Here is a 10,154-nt window from a genome sequence, read left to right on the forward strand (position 1 = left end):
GTACTGTCACAGGATGGTCCATATATTGCATCACACCACTCTCTCCCCATGACAGCTGATTTGTGAACCTCAACTATCAGAAAGGAGCTGTTGGGTGTATATGAGCCCTACCAAGAGGAAGGAAATTCCACAGAGCTCAGAATGACATCACCCTGCCCTCCCAAACTACAAGAACCAGTTCTTTGCTCCTAGCTATCATAGGACTACATGACTTCCTCCTTGGCTCTAAAGATTCGTCTTCCTCTCTCTACTGAAGTCTGTCAGCAAACCTGAGCAGGAGTCCCGCAAACTTTCTCTAAGTATAGGTGATTACTTAAATACTGTTTATATTTATAGGTGATATATTTATATGGGGCCTAGGCTTTCCCAGTGTTTTACATCATTAAGTCCATCGTTTGCATCCACAGTAACAAATGCAGGAAGTATTTCTGTCTTCTGAGCATTTACAATGAACTCAGAGCAAGACTTCCTCTGACATCTGCCTGCCAAAGTACCGTGTACTTGCATATAGTCCAAAATTTGCCAGAGGTACTTCCAAAGGTTATGCAAGGCCGTGATTCAGAGAAATGGCGCGGAACATCTATGTCAGAAAGTGAGCTGTGCTCAGCTGCATACACTGACTCAGCTGTTATGCAGACACCTGGCAGATACAGACCTTCAGCTGCCATCTGTGCTGCCTGTATTGTGCAATCACATCCCTGTAATCTTAGAGTAAAAATGGAGGGGAAGAAGTAGCAATAACTGTGGAGAAAGGATCGTGCAGTAAGTTTCATATAACCTCTAATATCAAGAAGTGTAGGTCACAGAGTAGTTGATTTTGCTTGCCACCAAAGCAATTTTCACAGTAGGTGATATACAAAATTATCCTAGACTCATTCAGTTTTTTAGAATAATCGAGGAGAATTACACACATATAAAACTCATGTTATATATAGGGCAGTAACAGTCATTACCATAGGAACTGTCTGTCAGATGCCTGCTTCCAGAGAATCCTTCAGAGATATCACAAGGAGAAGCCATTAGGTTTTTGTAATCTGCAGAGGGTAATAAATTCTGAGTGACACTATTGGTAGTTACTTTTTACAACAGCATCTCTACTTGCTGATAACTACCCCTTACCTTTTCCCCCTGGAATGAAAAAAATGAGGATGTCTACCAGCAGGAAGAGGTTTTATTTTTTAATCCCCAGCTCTGTATCACATGCACAGGAGCATATCCCAACACCATAAATTTAAGACAGGGGAAAGCAATAGTGCAAAAGCAATGTAGTACAGTGGTGGTCTCCTCATGCCTTTTGGGCTAAAAGGGAGATAACCAAAGGACAACTAGGTTTACAGTTCCTGCAGTTAACTCTACCTCTTATTTACCTTCCCAACCTTTCACAGAACTCCTCAGAGCTTTCCAAGTTAAGCTGTGCTGCTCTCAATATTAAAAGGTTTCAGAAAGGGGCTATGTGGAATAAATGGGGTAAATCAGTAAATTCATTTGTACAACGGCAATCATGCCTTCAGCTTTTATAATTGGGCTTTTGTTCTCAGGCCTTTTCATATGTCTTTTCCTTAGAGGTAACCTCATGTGTGAGAGCTAAAGCAGTTCTCTCATAGACAGCCCTCTGCTCCCCAGATGCTAGACACAGATTAGCCAAGGATTTATTTCTCCCTTCATTTTCTTCTCTGTACCTCTGTGTTTGATTTCTGTATCTGTTTTTGGCCAGGTTTAGAGGCTATATGGATTATACATGTTCATTATGGTATTTAGAAACTTTTTTTAACAATATGTGTATGTTAGTCCAGAAATACATGTATTCTTAGTATGAATATATTTCTCTAATTTACTTTCACTTGGTTTTTTTACAAATTACTTATTACATCTAGTCTTCAGGCCAAAACCAGGCTCTTCCTACATGTTAGTATATTCAGTATGTCATGTGGTAAGATTATAGTTTAAACTATTCTGCAGTTCTAGAAAATATTAAATGATATTTCATAACCTGTGATTGTTTTTTCTTACAGAGTTGCTAAGGTAACATGCTGGAACTTGTGGTTCAGTTTTGTTCAGCTGACTGTTTGTTACGTTTTAAAAATAAAAGATTTATTACATTAAGTTGTATTTATTATTCCTATAACCTCTGCAATTCTCCATGGGCTTTTACGCCAGAGACAAAAGCAGCCTGGTGTTTGGGAGTACCTTTTCTCAGGGGAGACAATGTGGGGGAAAGGTATATAGCACTAGATAGTGGATCATTAAGTGGCTTGTTGCTCTTACGGAAGACTCAGATGTCAGGGGATTTTCAGCATCTGTCGAATTTCCTTTGTTTTGCTAGTATCTGCTTGTTCCTCCTGCATGATTAGCCTAACGTTTGGCATTATTCTTTGTTGAAGCCCTTCTCCTTGTCCATGCTTGGACCAGGCATGTCCTACCCCTTCAGGAGAAGCAGCAAGCCTCCTATGACCTGACCCTGCTGTTCTGTACTGAGGCTTCTCCTGTCTTCCTGCTTCTCAGGGTACCTGGCAAGCTTGGGAAGTGCCTCTGTTGCATGTTAGGCCAAGCACAATCAGCTGGGCAGGCTTTGCTGCCTGTGCTTTTCACCCTGCCCATTGTGCCTGCAATTCCACTTCAATGGCGTCACAATTCCTTGTATTCAAGGGCTTCTGTGCAAGCTACCCACTTCAGCATTTATTTTACTGATTCATGAATATTTTAAAACACATTCCTTTTGGAATCATAGAATCCCATCTTTTAATTTAAAAGTCAGGCGACCATCAAATGCCTATAGATTGTAGTTTCATCGCATGCAGGCTGTTCTGAAGGTACAAGCTTTAGGGAATCTCAGTTTCAAGGCTTAGGAAAGACCTTTCTTACCCACCACTTCAGTAACTCAAACTTGCTGCTTCCATTGAATTGGGAAAATGGTATGAAAACATGAAGTTTAACGTTCTTGTTCATCTAGTTCACTACCTTCCCATCTGCCCTTTACTTGCAGAGGACTTAAAATAAGATAGAAGCTGAAGGAAATGCTGTTATCCTGCTGTTGTCTATTTAGCTTTCATTAAGTTGGTGCATGGCTCACACTCATTCTCAAAACCAGCCCATCATCTAAAAGTATTTACATAAGACTCTTTGCATTATATACCAACCTCTGCAACACTAGTATTAACTACTGACATCTGCCAAGGCTGACTAGTAAGTGCTTTACAGTATCAATTCATCCTAAGCAAAAAGCATGTTTGAGTGCTTCAGTGCTCTTGTTAATGCCAGTAAGAAGTATCAGAGCTCATATGACACCTAGAAGAAATTAGTACCCACATTCAAAGAAAAGCTTTTGTTATTTTCCAGAGTATTATGTGGACTTTATTGAGATGACTGCATCTGACACCTGCTGTAATATAAAATGCAGCTATAATTAGCCAACTGATGCTCTCCGCAGTTTAGGTCGAATCCCTTCTGTGGGAATTATGCTTTAAAATATTCAGAACTCCAAGTGGCTCTCATTACATTTAATTTTTACTTAGAATTAGGTGGTCTAGAAAAAAAATTTAGGATTGTAATAGCCCCCTGCTGAATGCCACACAGCAACGTGAAAACCCATAGATTTTTTTCCAAATAAAAAAATGAGAACAGCAGACTACACTACAGCCTTCAATTGAAGTCTGGCTTTGTTTAATTGTACTTTTTGCACTCATCAGTCTCTCCTCTTCAGAGCAAGCTACAAAAATTGCCTGAATAGCCAAAGAAAAGTTTCCCACAGTCACTGGCCACAGAAAAACACCATTGTCCTTCCTCACAGTTTGATGGACAACATTTCTATAAATGGGTAGCCAGTCTGTCAATGGTACCCTTGCTGAAAAGGCAAAAGAAGAGAACAGATTCTGCCAATATCTGACAAAGCATGTTAACACATAATCAGGCATTCACTAGTCAGGCAGCTGCCCCTGGGACCTTCATAACACAGGTGCCTTTAAGCCATTTCCTATTCACAGATAAAGGAAACAAGCAGGAGATACCTGGGAAAGGAGCAGTCTATTGTGGCCTGTCAAATGTCCATCTTCTAGGCTGCCTGCATAAAATCAGAAAGAACATAAAGGGAACTCAGCCTGCACTGCTAAATTATAAAACAGCAAAATACTCTCCAACTCCATAACTTTAATCTTCATTTAAGTAATAATTTTAAAAGAGTGGCAAAGGAGCACCATGCCTTATAAGAGGTACCTTCTTCATTCTTTTTCCTGCATCAAACTGAGCAAAAGATCTGTTACGTCTCCAAGGCCAACTAGAACAAAGCCAGCAGTGGTGGTCCCAGGACTATCACCTTCACCCACTACCTCTTTGGTATGTTTTTTTCCATGCCTGATCTGTTCACTTCTTCACTCAGCTGATTATTAAATTCATCCTTTAACTGAGGAAACTGGAATTTTCTGATGGACCAGTCTAGTATGACTAAAAGTTGATTAAGCTGCAGGACGAAGACTTTTCCCTCTTTTTTTACTAACTTTATCTTAGTGAGCCTAACAAAAAAGTGACATTTCATAGTCAATGTTACCTAAAGGCCATTAAGTAGAGTGATCATTTTAGCAGTGATTAGATCATGATAAGGCAACAGTTAGCTTTATGCAGAAGAAAACATTTCTCTTTTGTGATGGTGCATAAACACACCTGTTTCATACACTCAGCATATTAAGTGCCAAAATCTATAGCCCCAAGCAGAAATTCAGTTTGCAAATAAGGAATCTAACTGATTTTTCATGGTGATTTTAGTAGCACTGCCTGCGTGTTTAATGTTAAATGCATGAAAAAAACTGTATCAAATTCTATGGAATTTCCTGATGGAAGCACCTGATGGAAGCAGTGATGAGAACAAGGTTTCAGGAGATGTATCACAATGACTGGAATTACCCTGATGTTGTTGGGAAGCTCCTACAGGTGATGTGCTGTCTCTGAGAACATAAACTGCTGCAGTGCAGCACAAGCACTTGCAGCAGAAGCCAGAATATGGCATGGTAAGAACAAGTAAGTATGGGAAGCTCTTCTGTGCAATTCTTTATGAAACAGTGCTGATATCTTGCCTTCTCCTCAAGCAAAAACATTTCAAAGAGCACAGTTATGATTTCTCACAATTATTATTCTCTAGACAGATCTACTCTTTAATACAGGAGATGTATGTATATGAATTTAAAACAGGAAAGTTTCTGAGCTTCTGCCATAAAGTTATTCAAATGGAATTCATAGCAGTAATGAAATTAAGCTGAAGCCTAGAATTAAAAATATTTATGTAAAATGCAGTATCATAAAATGTAAATGAAAAAATATCTATGAACCCCATTTTAATTTTTTCTTGGTCAGTTCTGAGAGTTCCATGTACTATGAGATTTCTTAGCACTGCCCATACCTGTGCAGCTGAGCTGGAGTTACACTTCTCAACACTTAAAAAGGACTGCTTGTTCTCTGTTGAATCAGCCTCAGGTCATTATCAAACTTACAACCTAGGCCCAGCCTTGCAAAGGCTTTTACACACAGGCTTAGCTTTATGCACATGAATAGTCCTTTAGAATTCATTAGAATGATTTGTGCACAAAGTAAGCAGGTGCATGACTAGCTTCACTGAAGGATTGGGACCCAAAATATCAAAGACTCCATATTCCCTATTAACAAATGCCTCTTCTGCATTAGAAAAATAATGACAGTGTAAAGATGAGTGTGATCTTTTGTTTTGTCCATTTACTATAATACAATGGGGATCATTCAAATAACTTCATAGTAACTTTATATCGAAAAAGGGCATTATGTATTTACTCGTACAGATGTAGAAATTGAAGAATACTGCAGGTGGTATGAACACAGAGTGATACATCCAGAGGAGCTTAAAGGATTTAGGTGCCTACCTTACATCGTAATACGGATATATTAACCCCTCAAGGCTATTTTGAGAGGCTCAACTCGACTACATAATATAGGTCCCTAATTTCAACTATCAGTCCATCTCGTATGTAAAGCAGATCTGGATCTGGTTCCTGAAGTCAATGGAAGAGCCTGCTAGGATACTGAATGATTGATCGGACCAATAATGACAGATGTGGTCTATTAGATTATAACTGTTCAGCTACTGGGGTACAGAAATTTACAAGCTAAACTGCTGAAGCAGGAGGTAAATTTAAATTTGAGCAACTTAACAGTTCCACAGAAAAGGCTAGGAAGACTGTATGTTTAGAAAAGGACTTGGTTCCCAGCTAAGCTGTGTGAAAAGCTTGTACATAGCACAGCTGAAGAACCCTATTTTAAATATTCCTAAGCATCCATCACTATTCTTTCTTTTAAAATAATAGTCAAATTATACTAATAAAGATGCAAGCTACAGCTTTTAAAATCAAGCACTCAGCAATCAAGGAATATGAAAAGTTAAAGTTTCTCTGAAGTAAATGTGCTATATTCCTGTTTCCCTGTTAAAGATAGATTTTCAAGTATCCCATTAAACCTGAGTTAAATATATAATATGTGCAGCATGTACATATTAATGCAATGGAAAATTATTAGTTTTTAGACTATCTTCAGGCAGGAGTGCTTAATTTCACAATGCTTGTGTCAATTTACTGACAGTTTACAGACAAGGGAAACACTGTGAGCACAGACACCTACTCTGCAAGACACCTTCTACATTTTCATGTGATAGTCTCAAAAGGAAATTATAGAAAGGTTTATAATCAAACCTTTGAAAGTAACTATAGAAGTCTAAAATTTGTGAACACAGAATAATTATAATAATAGTTTACTGACTTCTTAGAAGAGCTGTTGAGCTGGGCCTTGCAGAGGTCAGTTCTTGATCCCAAATTATATAACTCAACCGAAGAATTTTGTGCAGAGGATGCTAATCTTATTTGCAGACGGCAGGAAGAAAGAGAGGGCAGGCAGGAAGATAAAACTTAAATATTGTGCAAAATTACTAGACAAAGATATGAACAATAATGGGCAAAGTAAAGCAAAGCATACAGGAGTATTAGAAAATCTCAAGGATAAAAAATTGCTGGATTGAGACGGGAAGGGCCATGGGTCTATGTGCATGTCAGGTTAAGGACACTAAACAGAAAGCAGGTAACTGCCTCATGAAGATTTGCAATTTGTTAGGAATGATAAAATTTGGGCCCCTCACTACAAGAAGGACATTGAGGTGCTGGAGCGTGTCCAGAGAAGAGCAATGAAGCTGGTGAGGGGTCTGGAGCACAAGTCTTATGAGGAGCGGCTGAGAGAACTGCGGTTGTTCAGTCTGGAGAAGAGGAGGCTGAGGGGAGACCTCATCGCTCTCTACAATTACCTGAAAGGGGGTTGCAGAGAGGTGGGTGTTGGTCTCTTCTCCCAAGTAACTAGCGACAGGACAAGAGGAAATAGCCTCAAGTTGCACCAGGGGAGGTTTAGGCTGGATATTAGGAAAAATTTCTTTACTGAGAGAGTGGTGAGACACTGGAACAGGCTGCCCAGGGAAGTGGTGGAGTCACCCTCACTGGAGGTGTTCAAGGAACGTGTGGACGTGGTGTTGCGGGACATGGTTTAATGGGCACGGTGGTGTTGGGTGGATGGTTGGACTTGATGATCTTGCAGGTCTTTTCCAACCTTAATGATTCTGTGATTCTGTAATTATTGCAAGATATTAATATATCTGGTTTTTTTTCTTTAAATGCAAATACTTCACAGCTGTATTTTCCACAAGACATTTCATACAAATCCCATTCCAATTCTGTCTGAACGGGGCTTTTTACATTTTGGTAGAGTGAGAGAAACACCAAAAGGTCAGCAAAGACATTTGCTTTGAAGGAATGCCGATCATATTGGATAATTAGATTTGCAATTTAGAGCCTTTATTTGATGAAGTTAATAAGCACATGGCTACATTTTAGGGAAGCAGGCTGAGTTTTTTCAGCTGGGGTAGTGCTTAAAGTTAGGCACCAGCTTAAGCATCTTGTTGAACCAGGACCCATAACCTTGGTTGGAGCGATGCCTTTTCCTGGGTACCCAGATAGCAACAGAAATGAATTGTTCTTCTTCTGAAATCAATGCTTGGAAAAATAAATAAAAACTTCTATTCTGGAGGGACTTTGTTATGTCCTCATCTATTTTAATCCAATGGGTAGGATACTATCAATTTTCTATATATAACCTGAGATAATTCAGAGCAGCACTGATAATTTGAATATTAAGGAAAACTACATTTACAGCAGTCAGTGCCAAGCTGCACCACTTGCCTGGGGTCTGGGCAGTATTCAGGGTATTGTTTTTATCTTTGAAGATCCAAATTATTTCAGTTTAAAGTTTTTCTGAAGTGTTGTCTCTTTTGCCTTTCCATGCACTACAGCTGACATAAGCAGAGTACACAGCAGGAGCTTTTCAATTCAGGAGAAAAATCTGCTTATACATTATACAGGCTCCTTAGCTCAGCATTTCACTCTTTAGCACAACAAACCTCAACCACTGGTACATTCTGCAAAGCACCCACCTTTCTCTGGGTGTTAGGGACAAAATTAAAGTGCGAGTTCAGAAATTATGTTAATGTGATATTCAGCAGAAGAAATAGTGCTAGTAGTAATAACAACGGTGACCAGCACACACAAGTTGTCTCCATTTATTAAAGTTTACTGTGATTTTAAAGTGCTTAAAGGCACCTGAGTTGGAAGGAGGTGCATATCTTTATCATTTTACGAACCAAATAAAAAGGAGCAATAGTCCAAAACCAAAAGATAATCCTTTTAATTTCAAAATAATTTTCACTCAAACAACTATATTTGCTATCGAAGAACTTAGTGGTTTTGTGTTTATATTTTTCAAGGTGGTTTTGGTGGGAAAGGCTTTTTTACACCTTAGAGATCCATTTCAGGAAAAAAAAGCTGGAGAGGATTTAATCTTATGATAACTCTGTCCCTGAATGTTGAAAGCAGTTCCAGATTCCTCCTCCCTTGGTAGTCACACCATTCAAATATCTGAAAATGGCCATTATTGCGAAGTTACACATATTTAAATCTTCTGATCCCTCTTTCTGAACTAGTGTCTCTATCTCCGGCAATCCACTCCTTGCCAGTTTTCTACAAATTCCCTCCAAATTACCAGTATCTTCCCACCAATGAGAGCTTCCAATATTTTATTGTTTCACCAGCTTTAGTGAGCATGCCATGTAATTTCCTCTGTCTTTATGGAGGCGATTGCAAGTGTATCTGTTTGTACTGTGCACTACATGCAGTGAGCATATAATCATCTTTTGGAACCATTCTGCTCTGGTCTGTCTCTTCCTTTAGATATGAATGTTTGTCTTAGCTGTATTTGCACATGTTTTTTCCCTATTCTCATTTTCTCACCTGCTCTCATTTTTCTAATCTCTTAAATCCCTTTGGATTATTTCTGGTCTGTCCATGCTTGCATTACATAATTTAATCTGTGAAATTTCAAATATACCAAATTTATTCGGATAGCAGCTGCAACATGGGTCAAGGCCTTCTGAGATACTGAAAAGTAGAAAGAAAATCTGTGCCCTCTTTAACAATAGGAATCATTACAGTTTCTCTAAGAGAAGGCATTTGCCATCATCAGGAAGGCGGCCAACAGCCAGTCTATTCTTATAACGGGTGGACAGCAACAACTCTACAGGCTACTTTATGGTCTTTTGCCTACTTTTCTGGAAATGATCACTGAATAAGTAATGGTACATCACATCCACCCTCTCGATATCCTCCACATTCATTCATTGTCCCTTACATTTCCGTGTACATGACAGCGTAACCTCCAGTATCTTTCTGACCTTTATGTGCTTATCTTTTTATTTTTCATTTTTGTACCCCAAAACAACCTCTTGCTAGAGGTAAAGGTAACATTCCCAAAAACAAAGGAAAGAGATCAGGTCTCTCAACTACTAAAGCTACATCTAGCCATTGCTAAAGTAGGCATATATCCGCTTCATCATCCCAGAAAGGCTGCATTTTTCAGAAGTTAATTTATCAGGTAGCTGAGCATTCATCACTTGAAGTTAAAAACTTGGTTCAAATGTCTGGACTTGATCTATTTTTGCAGGTCATTGGAGATTCTGTCAGGGCAAGTTGCCTCCTCTGACACTGAGAAGCGACAATCAATGCCAGGGTGTTACATCTGCGCTCCATATTCTGTTCTGGCCAGCAAATTACTTT

The sequence above is a fragment of the Gavia stellata genome, chromosome 7, assembly GCF_030936135.1.
Source record: "Gavia stellata isolate bGavSte3 chromosome 7, bGavSte3.hap2, whole genome shotgun sequence".
Classification (NCBI taxonomy): Eukaryota; Metazoa; Chordata; class Aves; order Gaviiformes; family Gaviidae; genus Gavia; species Gavia stellata.